The 17,925-nt window shown below is 37.5% G+C and overlaps 1 long non-coding RNA gene across 1 annotated transcript in view; it reads right to left on the bottom strand.

Annotated features, from left to right (window-relative positions):
- Positions 1-1,392: 1,392 nt before the first annotated feature.
- Positions 1,393-17,925, bottom strand: part of LOC134296173 (uncharacterized) — a 22,954-nt gene continuing 6,421 nt past the window's right edge. The window contains exons 2-4 of the long non-coding RNA XR_010002753.1: positions 13,196-13,271; positions 6,825-7,005; positions 1,393-2,623 (exon numbers count right to left, since the gene is read on the bottom strand). This is a non-coding gene — a long non-coding RNA (uncharacterized LOC134296173). The remainder of the gene's footprint in view (positions 2,624-6,824; positions 7,006-13,195; positions 13,272-17,925) is intronic.

Consider the following 17,925-nt stretch of genomic DNA (forward strand, 5'->3'; position numbering starts at 1 on the left):
CTTCCACACTGCCTATAAGATACAGATTATCTGATTTTATTTGGATTATATGGCAGTGTAGACTCAAGGCCCTTCCACACAGCTATATTACTCATTTATAATCTTATCTGCTTTGAACTGGATTATCTTGAGTCTACACTGCCAGATAAATCACTTGTGTGCATTTTATATAGCTGTGTAGAAGGGGCCTCATATAATCCAGTTCTAAGCAGATAATATAAGATTATAAATATCCAGTAGAGTCTCACTTATCCAACATAAGCAGAACGCTGGATAAGTGAATATGTTGGATAATAAGAAGGGATTCAGGAAAAGCCGATTAAACATCAAATTTGGTAATGATTATACAAATTAAGCACCAAACATCATGCTATACAACAAATTTGACAGGAAAAGTAGTTCAGTAATGGAAATGAAAACATTGGAAATGTTTTGTCTCATGCCTGAACAAAGGATGCCCCAGGCATGAGACAAAACATTTCCAATGCTAATTAGGGTGATTAACTGAAACATTAATGCTGGCTCCCAGTGACAAAGGACTCTTGCCACACCCTGGACTCTCCACAGATATATATTCTTTCCTTTCATTACTTAGTTTATCCATACCTCACAACCTCTGAGGATGCCTGCCATAGATGTGGGCGAAACGTCAGGAGAGAATACTTCTGGAACATGGCCACACAGCCCGAAAGACATACAACAACCCAGAGGAAGAACTGTTTAAAGCTACAGACAGTTGCTCGCTTTTGGTAGAAATCTATTAAGCAACTTGTGCCCTCTTTATCAGTTTCATATTTATTTATTTATGCAATGCTTTTGACACAAAATAAATATATGAACTAATGTTCATAGTTGATGTATCTTATACTTCCTGATAATTGTTTTCGGAACCAACCTAGCATTTAAATGCACCTTCTTTGCCCTTCCAATATCATCTGATTTTTCACTTGTCAGATGTTCTTAAAATATACAGACTGAATTATTAGCTAAAGTAGACATAAGTAGGAAGGCAGTTAACTGAGTGTCCCATTGATATTGGGGTTTCTACAGGATGAGTTCACAGTTAATTTCGGGATATGAAGAACGGGAGATTGAGATTGGATCACAGGACTTGCAAACAAGTGGGCTAGACAATACTATTGTTAAGTGGATTTGTAATTGGTTAAGTGACCAAACCTAAAGGGTGCTTTCCAATGGTTCCTGAAAAGAAGTGTCTGGTGGGATGCTGCAGGGTTCAGTTCTGGGTACAGTGCTGTTCAACATCCTTATTATAGACTTGGATGACAGTTTAGAAGGCATGATTATTAAGTTTGTAGATGACACCAAATTGGGAGGGTTAACTAATACTCCAGGAGACAGGATCAGGATTCAAAATGACCTTGAAAGATTTGAGAACTGGGCCAAAATTAACAAAATGAATATCAATAAGGAGAAATGTAGGATACTATACTTAGGCAGAAAAAAGAAATGCACAAATACAAGATATGTGATGCCTGGCTCAACAGCAGAACCTGTGAAAAAGATCTTGGTGTCTTCATGGGCAAGTTGAACATGAACCAACAATGTGATGCAGCAGCTAAAAAAAACCAATGGGATTTTGGGCTGCATCAGAAGGAGTATAGTGTCTAGATCAAGGGAAGTAATAGTGCCAATCTCTTCTGCTTTGGTCAGACCTCACCTAGAATACTATGTTCAATTCTGGGCATCACAATTCAAGAGGGATATTGACACACTGGAACATGTCCAGAGGTCAATCAAAGGCCTGGAGACCATATCCTCTTAAAGAGCTGGGTCTGTTTAGTCTGCAGAAGAGAAGGTTGAAAGAAGACATGATCACCATGTTTAAATATCTGAAAGGATGTCACAAGTAAGAGGAAACACTATGCCTTGGAGTGAAGTGGAAGCCCCTTCTTTGGAGGTTTTAAAACGGGGTTTAATGGACATCAATCGAGGGTCATTTGATTGTGCTTTTTTGCATGGCAAGGGGTTGGAGTAGATGGCCCATGTAGTCTCTTTCAGCTCTATAATTTCTTGATTCTATGATTTGGGTTTTGTAAAAATTAAAGCCAGCTGTTGTTCACTGTGGAGAGTTTTCCCTTCAAGTTCCCTACCTTTGCACACCAATCACCTCTGGATAACATTTTCTCTTATAGAATGAAACCTATTGAACTACAATGCCATCGCATAAACAGAATTCTTTTCTTTAAAATCACACCCTAAGATGGAAAGAAAGACTTCCATTCAGCAATATGTATTATCTTCAATATGCTGCATTATGCTCAAGTTTATTTTCTGCAGTTTTCTTTTACTTTTTTCCCTGAAGACATGTTTCTTTCTGCTGTGTTCTTCAAAAAAAATTCATTGCTAGGCACTCAGGCAAATGTAATGCATCAGTTCAAACACAACCACATCTGTGGGAGGTAGAACACCAGGAACATTAATGTACTATGCACTATTTATCTTCAGATACTGTTATAAAAACACAGAAAGGAAGAAAGATATTCCCTTATTTGATTCATTGGGCGTGATTTGTTTTTTCACAGTTTTTCATCTTTTAGATGTGCAAAGCTTTGTTCTCTTGGGTTTGTCCTGGACCAATAAGGGGTAGATCCAAATTCTTTGCCTGTAGAATGGAAAGGGAGAAAATGATTACTTTGCAGGAAAAGAAGACAATTTGTTCTTCTGTTTACTGTGGGAAAATGGGATGACTGAACACCTGACCCTTTGATATCAAGTACTGTGAATAGAATTGGTTTTGTCAGCTGACATTTTTGTGCCTGAGCTCAGTTTATTTGAAAGGCGACATAGTGACAGCTTGCAACTGTGAAAGAAAGTGTCTTGTCAAAATGGTTGCCCAAAAACTATGAAGAGTGGTCAAACTGTCAATAGAAACCGCCTTGGTCTATTTAACTCATAGAGGTCTTGCCGCATTATGGTTGCAATCCCAGAGTTCAGCACAGTGAGCCTGTTGATCTGAATGTACTTAAGCACACTAAGTGATATTGGATTGTGGGAATGAATCAGGGCAGGTATTGCCCTCCAGAGATTGCTGAACTGAAACACCCCTTATTCCTCCCTATTGGATATGTTTGTCAGGGTTGATAGGCGTTGTAATCTAACAACATCATGAGGGGCAAAGGTTATCCACATTTATACTGGGGAATAAAGCCAATGTAGTGCAGTGGTTTAAGAGCTGCCAAGTGAACTTCCTCGGGAGCTACATTAAACAAAATGCAAATACAATTACATTTTTATATTCACAAGGACAACACAAAATTCATTATATTCGCCAAGAATATATAGAGACAATAATCTCTTGAGACAAAAAGAAAATCCAATGGTTTCTCTAGAATTGGTCACAAGGATATCTGTGAAATTACTCTAAATGTTATCTCAGTTTGATTGTGATGTCTTCCAAATTAATCTGTATATTAATGGCTGTAAATTCAAATCTTGACCTGTAGGCTCTCATTATTTTGATCTTAAAATCCATTCTACCTTATTTTTCGTAAGAGTATCTTCACTGTGTTTATGGGCTTTAAAAGATATTGCAAGAAAACTGAAGTAACATTTAGGGTAATTGCATCAGATATCCTTGAGACCAGATCCAGAGAAACTATTGCTTCTTTCTCTCTCCCGATAACCTGCGTCCAGGATAAATATCCAATGATAATAGTTTTCTTGGCTTTATAGTCTATTTCTTGGGAGCTTATATTGTATAACCCCAGAAATTTCCATGTAAAGGTACGCATCTGCACTGTGTTAATCGACTGATGTAATCTATATGTTTTAGAGAATATAACTTTCATGGTTCACCGAATCTAACGCACGATTGAATGTAAGCTTTGATTTTAGGAAAAAAGATTTTCTTATACTGTTTTTTAGGATTTCCTCTGCATGCATAATACATTTTTTGTTGCAATGTGGCTTTGTGATGCAATCTTTCCTGTGAGGTGAGGCAGGAGTATAAGAAACCTACAAGTCATCTGCCTACATAAATTTGTAAAGCATGGTGTCTATGGGCCCACTGGGGAGGCAGCAGAAGCAGGAAGTGACAGTTGTGAATTTTAGGGCTGGATTCTATTGTCTTCACTAGCAGAGTGCTTTGGCCCATATCTATTTAAAATATAGATGACATTAAATCCCATGCTTATAGATGAACTGTTGTGACCATCACAAGCAGTTCTACAAGTGCAAATAACTGATAAATCAAGGGTCTAACCGCTTTTATGGCTTCAAAAACTGCTGTAATATAGGCATGGGGTCATGTACACATATAAAAATAAATGTATTGATGCTATAATTTTATACATATTTCTGTATTTGTAATAATTAGAATTACATGCATTAATAATCAAGAAACATATTTGCATTGTACAAACATATTTTCCACATCCATCACAAGAATGTTTTATGGTGAAAGGATGCAAAAAAAAATTACCTTCCTTTATTTCTCAGCTTCTAGCAATACATTTTTCTGCACTGACTAAGCAATTTTAGAGTACCATTATACAGAGAAATTGTAAAGCTGTTGACTATGTGACTGTTATCTAACTGTATTGGAAGTATTTACAGATTGTTTTTAATGTGTCAGAATATAATAAATACAAATGAAAGCCATTGCTTTGTTTGATCCATGACATAACTCTATTTGTGTTTATTTTTTCACTTATACAATATTGTTTCATTCTTGCCTCCAGCCCCAAGAATGAATATTAGGCTGTTCCGTGCTTTGATAGATTCAGTAACCAGAATTCCATTTTTGAATCGGTCAGGTGTTACACAAAAAAGGTATCCCCTTGAGTACAATGAGATTGAAAACCTTGACCTTTGGTTCCACTTTAGTAGAGCAAGTCACACTACATTGACTTGATATATGAGTGCAGAAGCAGGAGTTAGGACAAATAAGGAAATTTTAGGAGAGATAAATAGGATTTACAACACTCTCATCTTTAGCAACTTGGGTTTGGGTTTTTTTTTAGCTCCTTGGAAATCCAGATAAATAAGAGGTTTGGGTTAATCCAATTTTTCTCTTTTCTTTTTACTCTGTTTAATTTATCATTGTGCTCTCTTCTCCGCCCTTGGAGAAGAAGCCTATTAAACGAAGCCATTGGAATCTATGGATTAAGCCATTAAAGCAGCAATCACTGTCAAGAATATACATAAAATAGGTTCCTGCAACTCTACTCCAGAAACCACTTACAAGATGTAGTTCCCCAGATGCACAGTCTTTTATTTGTAGTATATTAAGAGCTAGGGTAGAGGTTGGAGCATTGGTCCATGACTCTGGAGAATAGGGTTTGATTCCCCACTCAGACATGGAAACCTACTGGGAAACCCCATGATAGATTCATTTTAGGGTAATTTAAGTCAGAAATGACCTGAAGGCACACAACAACAGCAAACCAATACATTGTTTTCAGGAGAATTTGTGATTTTGTTGCACCCCAGCCGTGGGACACCTTTTCACCCAGACACCATGCAGGGATGAGAGAATCCACTAAGCAAAGTTTATTAAGAAAAATATACAAGATAAGAAAAAGCACAATAAAAAGAACAATAAAAATTCAAAAGACAAATCCGGAAACTTCAAAGTTGCTGAGTATATGTGAAAATCATTTTCATGAATCAAACCACAGGAATTCAAAAACTTGAAACTTCACTTTGAGTCAATACAATGAAACAAAGCAAAATTCATACACTTGATCCAAATTATATCCAGAACTTGAGAACAAAACAGAGAATAAACCAGACCAAAACCAAGAAGACATGATCAGGAATCAAAACCCAGAAACTTAAAACTTTACCAAGAAAACGTGAACAAGACCCAAAATCCAGAAACTTGAACACTTGAAGCAAGGCCATAGAATTTAAAGATTTGTTCCCACTTGAAATGTAAGGTGGTTCTCACAAAGAGCTGTACACTGGGATCCCACTTAAAAGCCTCAATTCCTTCCCATGACATCACACCTGGTTCTTCACTGCTTATCTCAAAGCGACTAGGAAAAGTGAGTCTTCCTCTCTTTCACACTCTCAGTGCAGCTGCAGCCATTCTGACCTATTCTCATGGGATAGATTTTGGTCTGGTCTATTCTTTGTTTTGTTCTCAAGTTCTGGATATAACGTAGATCAAGTGTATGGAATTTGCTTTATTTCATTGTATTGACACAAAGTGAAGTTCCAAGTTTTTGAATTCCTGTGGTTTGATTCATGAAAATGATTTTTTACATATACTCAGCAACTTTGGAGATCCTGGATTTATCTTTCAGATTTTTGAAGCTTTCATTCTTACCCCCTCAATGGATTGTCACCTTGTTATGGTGAGGGGGCTTGTGTGTTCCAATGAATCTGTCAGTGTAACCATTAGAGTCATGGACTTCTGGGGGGGGGCATAGGGGAGGTTTCACACTAAGCACAATCTGAAGATCTCAATGGCAGATCAGGTAGAAGATAACATGGTACACGTTACAACAGCTGTGAAGGTGGAAGAAGGCTGCAACAGATTGAAAAGCCACCGTTGCCATGTTAACCATGCCACTGGTTGGGACACTCATTCTGTGAAGACTGTGTTGATTGGCTGTGCACTGACCTCCACACATTTAAAAACTCACACACTAGCATCTTCTAAGAACTTGGAAGGCCATCATGGTTGGACAACGAGGGATTGCCTAAGGCTATCATTATTAATTTATGCCACTTTCTCTTGTATCATATTACACTTTCTTTTTATGTGGGGCTGAAGACCTTTTACATAACCCAGGAGAAAAAAATCTGCTTTATTTCTCCTTGGCAATGGTGCCAGTTGTGGGCCAGTGCATTCATACCATTTTAAAGTCAGTTTGCATGTGAAGACTGCAAAGTTGCATGCCCCTCATGCAGGTTTAAATTCACTACTGTTCTGGTAGATGAGACAATGGTAGCTTCTTCCTTCCCTTTCTCTTTTGGTCTTCTCATCAATCCATGCCCTCCATCTGCTGTGCAACAAACTTGAAATTGTTATATATCCTATAGGAAGAATGAAAATAAGAGAAATAAGAAAAGATAATCATTGCTGCTTTATCTCTTAACTGAATATCTAGGTGAGTTCTACACAGTCATCCAATGTGGAACAGAACCAGCATCTAAAACCCCTGTTCTGGCTCACAGAGTCACCCTGAGTCATTTTGGATGGGGAGGGCATCCCTACTTCTCAACCATACTGAACCTTGTTCAACACTGAACAGGTACCAAACTGCCACTCCCTCACTCTCCCTGTTGCTGCCAACTACAGTGATGACAGGGAGGCCTAGATCATGACTGGCAGTCTCTTTTCCTCTTGTGTCACATGTGACTGACAAAAGAACCCTGGGAGGATCAAGGGAAGCCCTCCACCCTTCTCCCAGGCTGTGGCAGTGGATGTCTGCATTGTCAGAATTTAGGGCAAAGCCCTATTCCTAGAGCAGGATTTGGGCTTTCGCCTGAGTTATTTTAGCCCATGGTGCAGCACCATTAGACATCTTTCTCTGGCTTAATAGAGATCAGCCCATGTGTGTTTTGTGCCACCCACAGGCTATTTCTCCCCCACACTAATTTAAATGGTCAGTGTAGGTGTGTCCATGAATGGTGGAATTTCAAAACTAAGGTCTTTATCACACTGCACTGTTATAGCACTATTATTCAACTTTAACTAGCATGGAAACAATTTGTGGAATTCTGGGATTTGCAATTCAGTGAGGCCCAAAAGCTCTCTGGCAAAATGTTCTTTCCTAAACTGCAGGATTTCATATGATGTTGTCATGGCAGTTAAAGTGAAATAATAGCATTATGACAGAGTTGTGTGATAGAGTCCATTATTCTCAAGTAAACCTTTTTTTAAGAAAAACCTTTGCTGCAAGTTCCCATTCCTAAGCTACTTTGTCATCATCATCATCATCATCATCATCCTGTCAGTATGCCCTCTCTCATTCATATACACATCCCATCTCTTAGATGTGTAAGAAACATTTGGTAGGGAACTTTCCATGTGTTGCAATCTGATTTCTGCCAAAATAATCTATACTACTTTATCAGATTCTAGGTATAAAATGCTGCATATTCTCTTTCTAAGCACTATTTGCAGCATTCTACAAACTAACATGGGAACTAAATGGTTTATGAGAAAAGCAATGCTAATGTATGTCAATATTATTACAAGTCAGAGCTTAGCACAAGCCATGAAAACTAATGTATCAGCATTGCAATGCACTCTCATGATAATACATGGTTTTTTTTTTTATCAGATTGTAAGTCGATATGCATGGTTCAAGTTCAAATCTTATAACACTTGAAGTACTCTTGAAATCTGAATACCTAGGTTTTCAATATTTATATGACTAGTCCTCCACACAGAGTGAGGCTTTATGAGTTTATTCCACATGTGACGGCGCGAGTGGCGCCATCTATATGTTGAACTATAAGTTGCAAGATTTGAATTGTTGTATCATGCCTGATTTTGCCCTTACCCTGTAAATGTAGTTGGATTGGTTATTTATATCTGTCAATCAATGTTGTTTGTACCTGTTATATTGCTCACTCAGCTAAACTGTTTGGCTCCACCTCTTCCTGGAGTAGGACTGTGTTCCCTCCCTTTCATTCCATCAGCAAGTTCTCTATCGGATGGACGTGAAAGAGAGGCTTGGCTCAAAAAGCCCTTCAAAAGTTACCTCTCAGCACCAATTCTGAGGTTCTTACCCTTGGGACTCACACTTCATGTTCAGGGCCAACCTGAACAACGTTGAGGAGTCTCAAGCGCCTTCACATCAGTCCTTTGGCAACAGAGGAAGACTCTCGTCTTCAGATATAGGTCATTGGACTGAGGCTGAGTTTGCTCCGGCATTCACAGCCAGAGAAAGAGGGATCTGGACAAGCTTCATGGACTTAAACAATCAAAGACTGTAATGCATATTTTCTTTTACCCCCTTTGTGAAGAATAAACCCAGTTTTTGAGTTAACTACAGTGTTTTGGTCCTTGGGAGTTCCAGTTTCCCTAAAGGAGGGCAAGAAGCAATCCCCTGGGGAAAGATGTCACGTCCATGCCTCTTTCACTAAGAGTACAGCCCCAGGCGCGACGGCACACCACACCTCACAGATTTCCAGAACAAAAAAGAACACAATTTTGAAGGCTCATCATCAACTAATTGCTCAAATATAGGAGAATTGGCTCAAATGTAAGGTACTGAAATTCAGAACACAGAGCAGATATTTGGAAAACTAAATATTAACTATAGAGCATATTGCAGCATTTAAAATTGGATATGGTGAAGGCAGCAGTCAAATCTTCCAACCCTTTTAAAGAGGGATGGAGATAACTTTAATTGATTTACATTTTAAAATGATCTCATCCCTTCATATTTTCCAGATAAATACTAGGATCAGAATACTGTTATACTTTTGGTTGTACACTTCTCCAAATAATCTTACAAAAAGATTGTGTGTGCATGTGTTAGAGAAAACAGAATGTGAAAATTAATGCACATTTTCATGATTGAATGATCAATTATACATTGATGCAAAATGGATTTAATTAATTAACACAAAACATTGACTGAAAATAGACTTGATTTATCCACCCCTCAGCAATTAGAGTAATTAGTCTTAAGTAGTTCTGTCCCCAAAGCCTTGGATGAGTTTAGGTACACATACCATTATATTCTTGATGTGAGTTCACCAATTAACTAGAATCATCACAATAAAGTTTCTTCTAAGATAGCACAATAGCATTTGGAATCATGTTCTTCAACAAAGGATATATTCACAATTTTGTTTGTATAAAACACATGATTTTTATTATTTAAAGTTTCATAAACATGCCCAGCAGTACCATTTCATTTATATAAAGCATTTTACATTGCCAAAGCAGTACAATAAGTTGATATGAAAATAAGTATTATCTAGATTTTATTTTCAATAAACACTCAAGATTATTATGATAGCTACTATTTGCCATTCAGCTGGATTTAGCAGTAAGAATGAAACGCTGGGCAGAGAGGGGGCAAAGAGTCAGAGCTTGGACAAATCACATTTTTAATTTTCTGAAAGTTGTCATTCCAAAAAAGTAACTTCTCCAAGCACTCTTGATGGGCAATGATATATCATCTTTCATGATGATGTATGCTCCTATTTCAATATCTTAAAGCATATAAACTTATTAAGAAGAAAAATTAAAACTTCTTCCTACCCTTTGGGTAAGATATCTTTAGCTTTCGATACCATTAGCATGCTCCAGTGCCAACTGTGCTTTGGGATGCTTGTGACCCACTCCAAGTTAGCTTCTGAAGCATAGATTCCCTATTTAGATGCTGTGGTTCAATAAACCTCCTCAAGCTGTTATGCTGTGAGAAAGGGTAACTAACTTTGAAAAGCTTGACATAAAGAAAACAAACAATTTTATTTTTATTTTTAGATTTTCCTCAATAATTATTGGGAAAAGTAAATATTAAAAAATATGAAAAAAGTACGATTTATGTCTACAGAGCTGCCAGGATACTTCCATCCTTGCTCTCCTGGTTCCAGTTCATTTTTGTGCCACCCTGCTTTTAAAAACTGATGAGATTGACCCTTAAATGTTATTTTTAAAGGGGTTGCATATGCATTTTAATAGGGTATGACTCCCCCCCCCACCCACAATGTCTGCACCCATGGTTTCATTTATCCACTACCGTATGTACAAAATATGACCTCTCTAGGTTTTTTTTCTAGGTGACTCTGTTTTCTCTGTATGTGACTCTGTATTCTCAGACTGGAAGTCTTTCAATCCAAGAGGGTTTGCTGTCATCCACAGCTCTGTGTATCCAAACAAAATAAGAACATATCTCCTGTGGATACAGGGTGTTGTACTCTTACTTTTAATGTGTTGTGCTATCTTATAAATTGTTTGTTTTTTAAATCTTACATTTATACTTTTATTTAAAATGTTGCATTACTTTTAACTTCTATTGGTATTAACTGCCTAGAGTTCAATTATCAGGACAAAGACAGGATACAAATGCATAAAATAAAATAAAAATAGGATAGCCACTTCTACTTCAGCTTCAATTGTTATCCCATCCCTCCTACCAAGGGTTTAGCTCAACTTCCACTTTAAGCTCTCTTCTAGCTCCCGCATCAACTTACTCCTATGTCTGGCTCACTCAATTGCCCCAATTTTGCTTTCACTTTCCAGGTTCAACAAACCTCTTGTATTTCTGAATTCTAGACCCCATATATATCAATATAAAGTACCATAAATCAGTTTTCCTTTACATAAACTGCTGCCCCTACATGGACAATATTGTGTCTCATGATACACATGCTTTCCTCTCTGGTAGATAAGGTAAAGCTTTTCCCCTGACATTAAGTCTAGTCATGTCTAACTCTGGGGGTTGGTGCTCATCTCCATTTCTAAACCAAAAAGCCAGCATTGTCCGTGGATACCTCCAAGGTTCATGTGGCTGGCATGACTGCATGGAACGCTGTTACCTTCCCGCTGGAGCAGTACCTATTGATCTACTCACATTTGCATTTTTTCAAGCTGCTAGGTTGGCATAAGCTGGGGCTAATAACAGGAGCTCCCGCCGCTCCCTGAATTTGAGCTGCCAACCTTTCGATCTGCAAGTTAAGCAACTCAGGGGTTTAACCCACTGCGACACCAGGGGCTCTTCTTTGGTAGTTAGCACAATTAACCACTTGTTAGGAGAGGTTAGCTAAGATCCAACATTCAACTGTGCTTTTATAGACCCAAATGTTGACTAGTATAATTGGTCTCTTTAATTGTGTTCATTCAATACTCACCATTTTGAAAAACTATCCAGCTCCAACAGGAATCTCTTGTGTCATATCTAAATGCATCTCATCTCCTTTCTCCCTCTTCATGCTCTGAATTAAGTTTATGCAAGTTATATCTTGCAAGTAATAGAAAAACTAATGAGCAAAACATGGAAGGAAATAGGAATTGCTCTGCAATATCATGTGCCTTGACACTGTATGGTGCTCATAAAAATCATTATCTGCATGAATGCTGATTGCAGTTAAATTGCATTTGCTGCTTAATTTATAGATTGTATTACAACACAAAGTTAAGTAATAGCTGATTAGGTTTTGTTTTTAAAAACTGGTAGCAACCTAGTTCTTTTTGTAGTGCTTTATCAAAAATGTTTCTGGAAAGCTGCAACAACACTATTCCATCTACCTGATTTGAACAGATCTGGGTGAGGGAGGCACTGAATTCTGCTGGGATCTGTAGATCTGAGCTGTGATGCTATGGAGGAAAGTGCCTGAGAAACCAGGAAAGTCTGCTGGCCAGATTTGGGCCATCCTCATGCCTGACATTTCAAAGTCAAAATGTGAGATCTAAGGATTCCTGCTATTAACTACACAGAGATCATATGTACATGTACCTTCAAGTTACCCACTGACCTACGTCGACACCACTAATTTCATGTGGGCTTCTTATGCATGGAATACTCAGAAATTGTTTTACCATCTCCTTTCTCTGAAATATATCTTATAACACTTGGTATTCATTTAACTATTCATTCATTTATTTCCTATGGATGGGGGTTTTTAAAACTCAAGATGTTGCATTTTCCTACATGGTAGGGGATTGGGCACAGATGGCCCTTGTGGTCCTTTCCAATTTATTCTATGATCCTATGCTCCCAGAAAGAGTCAATTTTTTAAAACCTGAATAATAAAAACTTTTAAAAAAACATTACTATACAAAACGACACAGTCTATGTTCCTAATTCTTCTTCTTAGGTTTCCTGTTTAGTCTATCTAGAGGACCTCTACACTGTCATATAATCCAGAATATCAAGATAGATAATCTACATTATCTGCTTTTTATCTGAGTCTACACTGCCAGATAATCCAGTTCAAAGCAGATAATCTGGATTTTATACAGCTGTGTAAAAGAGGCCCGGCAGAGAAAGAAAGAAAGGAAGAAGGAGCGGGAACCACTCCATGTCATCAAATTAAAACAAACGTCAACTAATTTGTCGGTGTGTATGAATGACTCCATTATTAACTCAGCAACCTATAGAGTTTTGTTGCATTATTAATACAATTCCTTATACATACATATGTGTGTGTATGAGCACACACACAAACATCAAAGTAAACTAATCAAAATAATAACTTGATTGCAAGAACTATAGCTGATAGTATTGCTTTCTACGATAACAGGGATTAATCAGATTACGTTATATCCAAGAGTGTCTTCTTTTTCAGAGCTAAAGATCCAGGCAGGTGGAAGGAGGTAATCAGGTAGCAGAGATCTGAGGAGAAAAAACATGCCCAGTTAAAGCAGGGTGAGGGAAGCCTTCAAAGCAGCCAGCCTCAACACCATGGGGATTAAACAAATGACTCACTGGCTTCCAATTGGATTGGTATCACTACCACTGTTGTCATCACCAGTATACCATCCTCTTCCTCCATCCTGAGGGGAAGGCCCACCAGGAAAGAAGACAATGGAAACAGGGAAATACACCCCACCATAGTAACTGAGATATTCAGCGTCATGGAAGTCTGTCATATCTGTTGGACTGACTCAACTGAGAAATAGTGGCTTTCCTTCTAATTATGTGACTTCATTGGGTATTTAAAGTGAAATTTGTATTTAAAGTGAGATTTGGTGGTTTGAAGTACTCAGTTGGTAAATGTGTCTCTTTGATTTTCAAAACATGCTAACCTCATTACGTGTCTGCACTAGGCCCCTACCTTCATCCAAAAAGAGTACAATGGCAGTGTTGATCCAATTACAACATCACACGCTGCTGGTAGTTAATGTATATATGCCCCCACTGAAGAGGAAACCACAGACCAGAGCCTAGTGATCCGATTTGGAAATGTATTTTGGTGATCTTATAATGCAGAACCCAAATGCTTCTGTCATTTTGGGAGGAGACTTTAATAATGCTAGAATGGGACCAAATCTCGCTTTATAGACGCCATAAGTCTCTACCTCCTGAGCCTGATTTTGATCTACCCCTCCTTATGCGATAATCAAAAGATCAGAAATCAAATTTTGCATGTCTATGCCTGGCTCAAACAACTCCCAGGCCAAAATTAAGATTCTGACTGTAAACAGAAGGTCAGTTGCTGCCCTCTCCTCCTTTTTGCCTTGTGTTTATTTGTGTTGTATTTTGAAATGGTCATATGACTGGTCAAATAAATAAATATTTATTATATCATAAAGCAACTAAAATTATTCCAAATGGAAAAAAGTTTCCTAGGTATCACTATCATATTTGAACTGGTCATCAAATTGTAATCCCTTTGCAGAAATAATCCCTTCTTATTGCCAATCTAAAACTAAAAGAAAAGTATCCAACTTCCTTGAACCTGCAAAATAAAGCTTGCTTTAGATTGAATTAATCAAATGAAGACATTTCAAAGGGTACAGAAGCTCATTTCAGAGTTTTGTTAAATCTCCTCCTCTGTTACAATCCCAACTTTTATTCCCTCATCACTAGTAACTGTCTTGAACTCTATTATTCTAAAAATAATGCCATATAAATGTGAGACTAATCCTTTACCATAAAAATGACAAAGAATATAATGAAGCTCTTACGAACACAATTTCACCTTAATTTCAAATAAAGATGAGACCTTCGGTTTACTAGTAATTCAAACTCTTTAAAATCCCATAATCTGCTAGCATTGCAGACTCCAAGCTCACCATTTAAAAAATTTGAGCTGACATTCTCCCCTCAATCACAAAGCAAAGTAGTGTGCTAGTATCAAGGTTTTACAAGAATCTTTCTAATTATAAAGTAGAGGATCTGGACTTGGAAGGAACCCTTAACCAAGGATGACTTCAAAATGCAACCAGCCAGAGGGAACAGTGGAGGAAAAAGAATTAGTGCTGGAGAGTATGTAAAATTATCCCTTAGGCTCTCAAAGATGATATATGTCTAAACTGATTTCTCCCCTTTCTTCTCCTCCTTTTACGTATCTGCCTCTGTGAAACTGACAGAGCAAATGCGCAGCAAACGGAGCAATAATAATAAGAGCAATATATGTGACTGATAATGGACAGGCCCGGGACTGTAACTTAGACTTGTGCAATTTTTAAATGATGTTATTATAATTGTTGTTTTAATTATCTGTTTTAATTGTAATTGTTTTATAACTATTTGTTTTTGGCATCTTTATGACTGCCGGTTGTGAAGCCACCTTGAGTCCCAGCTCCCCTCCGGGGGTGAGAAGGACAGGATACAAATGAATGAAATAAATAAATGATAACTAGAATAGAGAATGTAGTCAGATAGAAAGTGTGTCTTGTTGTCCTGCAGATCACTACCAGCTGAAGAAACCATTTTTAAATGTCCTACTGAGCAAAAGTACAAATTGCCCTTAAAAACAAATAGAGAAATCCAAAATTTTAACATGGCTGGGACTCTGCATTAGGAGTCCATTCCCAAGCAGACATTTGTAGGAAATCACTACAATAAAAACTATATAAAGGATGGTTTTAACTGTGAAATCGCTATAGTCCTTGCATGTCCAGTGCAGTGCATTCTTGTGTAAGTGTATTCAGAAATAAGTGACACTGTGCTTAATGTACTGTCTGTTCCATAGTATGCTAATTCAGGAATGCAGTGTGAGCCAGCAATTATATACTCATTTACCAAGTGAGCCTCACTGAATTTTTATCAGGCTTATATATTTTTAAAAACTTGTATATACCACCTTGTTTCACAAGATCTCAGTGTGGCATGAAAGCAAGATAAAGTGAAAACATAAGAAATAATGTAATGACTTAGGTGGTTTAAGACCAAATAACAATTTATGGTAAGCTAAATAACTATACATAGAGAAAATACTTTAGACTCCATAAAAACTCCATGTTCATAAAAACTCCTGGTTTTATATTGGGCTAGAACGAAACCCAGTATAAAGGGTGGGCAGCCATGAAAGAACTAGACAAGATCATAAACCTTGTATTTATTTTATTTGCCTTGTTTCTACCCCGCTTACTCTACCCCAAAGGGGACTCAAGGCAGCTTACATATGGCAACCACTAGATGCCTTAAAAATACATACAACAGAGACTAAAATCAATTAAAATTTTAAATTAATATATATTAAACATTTAAAAATTTCACATTCAATATTAAAATCAAGCATTAAAATATATCATTGAATACTAAGGATTGTCCATGCTGTTCTAGTTCACATTTCTATGTATGATTGTGAAAGGCAGGCAGTGAAGAAAACTGATAGGAAGAAAATCAACTCATTTGAAATATAGTGCTGGAGAAGAATTCATTCTACAAATACTGTAGTCCGCCAAGAGAAACCAAAATTGGGTTGTAGAGCAAATCACGCCTAAGCAATCCCTAAAAACCAAAGATGACTTTACTGAAATGGTTGTACTGTGGGCAAATCAGGAAAAGACATAACTCACTAGAAAATGTAGAAGCACCAAGAAAAGAGGAAGTCCACATTTCAGATGAATAGATTAAATCAGGGAAGTCGTGGCCCAAGTCTGCAAGACTGGAGTTACGGATAGGGAAACTTGGAGAACTCTCATCCATGGGATCACAATAAGTCAACACTGACGTGGTGTCAGTTAACAACAAGAAAAAGCCAGTCTCAGTGCTGGTCAAGCTTTTGACATGGATGACATTCCACATCTAGGGTGTCACAGCAGAAAATGTGTTTTCTCAAATTCTCACATAGGTGTTGCTCCCACTGATGGGACATAAAGGAGGACCCCTCCAGTAAACCATATAACAAAAAGCTCCTTCAATTATCAAGAAGCCAGGCCTTTTAAATGTACCTCTAAATAGATATGCATAAAACTTCAGTGTAGATGTGAGACAACTTGCAGAAATAATACATAGTACAACAGCAGCATTCAAATGTTGGTGTAGGAGACCAGCCGGCAAGCCCTTAATCAAATGCTCTTGCAGTAAAACATCTGTTGAGGAAATAAATTGCAACAAGCCTCATTTTATCCTTATTGGAAAGGGAAAGGGCCAGTGGCAAAGGCAGCAAGAGGCAATAAACTGGTGGTCAAGGATCCAGAAAAAAATGAGCCAGCTCTGATTAAATGTTTCACAATATTTTCTCCAACCACACTGAAGACAAAAATTGCTGAAAATTTGAAAGGTGTTTTAACTTAACAGGCATTGCTTGGTTAGAGCTGAAGCAAGTGAACCAAGGAGATAAACCAAAAACCAATCCAGCAAAAACTACTCTGGAAGAAAGATAAGAGAGAAAAACAACACAATCCAATGGGCAGGTTGAGTATCCCTCATCCAAAATGTCTGGGACTAGAATTGTCTTGGATTTTAAATTGTTCATATTTTGAATTTGCATATATGTACATAATTGATATATCATGGAGATGGGACCCAAATATATTTATAACCCGCCCACTCTCCCCAAACTGACTCAGGGCGGTTTACAAAAATAACAAAAATTGCAAACATTCAGTGCCAACAAATAATAACAATCTAACCAGGGAATTCACTCATGTTTTATATATATTAATACACATAGCCTGAAAATAAGTCTATAGCATATTTTTAATAATTTTGCACATGAAACAAAGTTTGCGTATACTGATCCATCAGAAAGCAAAGGTGTCACCATCTTAGCTACCAATGCGGAAAATTTCAGATTTTGGAGTATTTCAGATTTTGGAATTCCGGAGAAGGGGTCTCCAATGTGTACAATTAGGGCAGTGTCAGCAACTGGTTGTCTTCCAGATGTTGTTGGGTTGCAATTCCCATTAGCAGAGTCAATGAGGAAGAATGTTTTGAGTTATAGTCCAATGATATCTGGAGGGCTACAAATAGCTCAGCTTTTCAGTCATTTATCTGATGTTTAAAACCTTAACTGAGAGCTGTTGCTATCTGTAATCATCAGCAAGGAGAACAGGGACCTCATAGTTGCCTATAAAGAGTTAACCAAAAGAGC

The sequence above is a fragment of the Anolis carolinensis genome, chromosome 2, assembly GCF_035594765.1.
Source record: "Anolis carolinensis isolate JA03-04 chromosome 2, rAnoCar3.1.pri, whole genome shotgun sequence".
Lineage (NCBI taxonomy): Eukaryota > Metazoa > Chordata > Lepidosauria > Squamata > Dactyloidae > Anolis > Anolis carolinensis.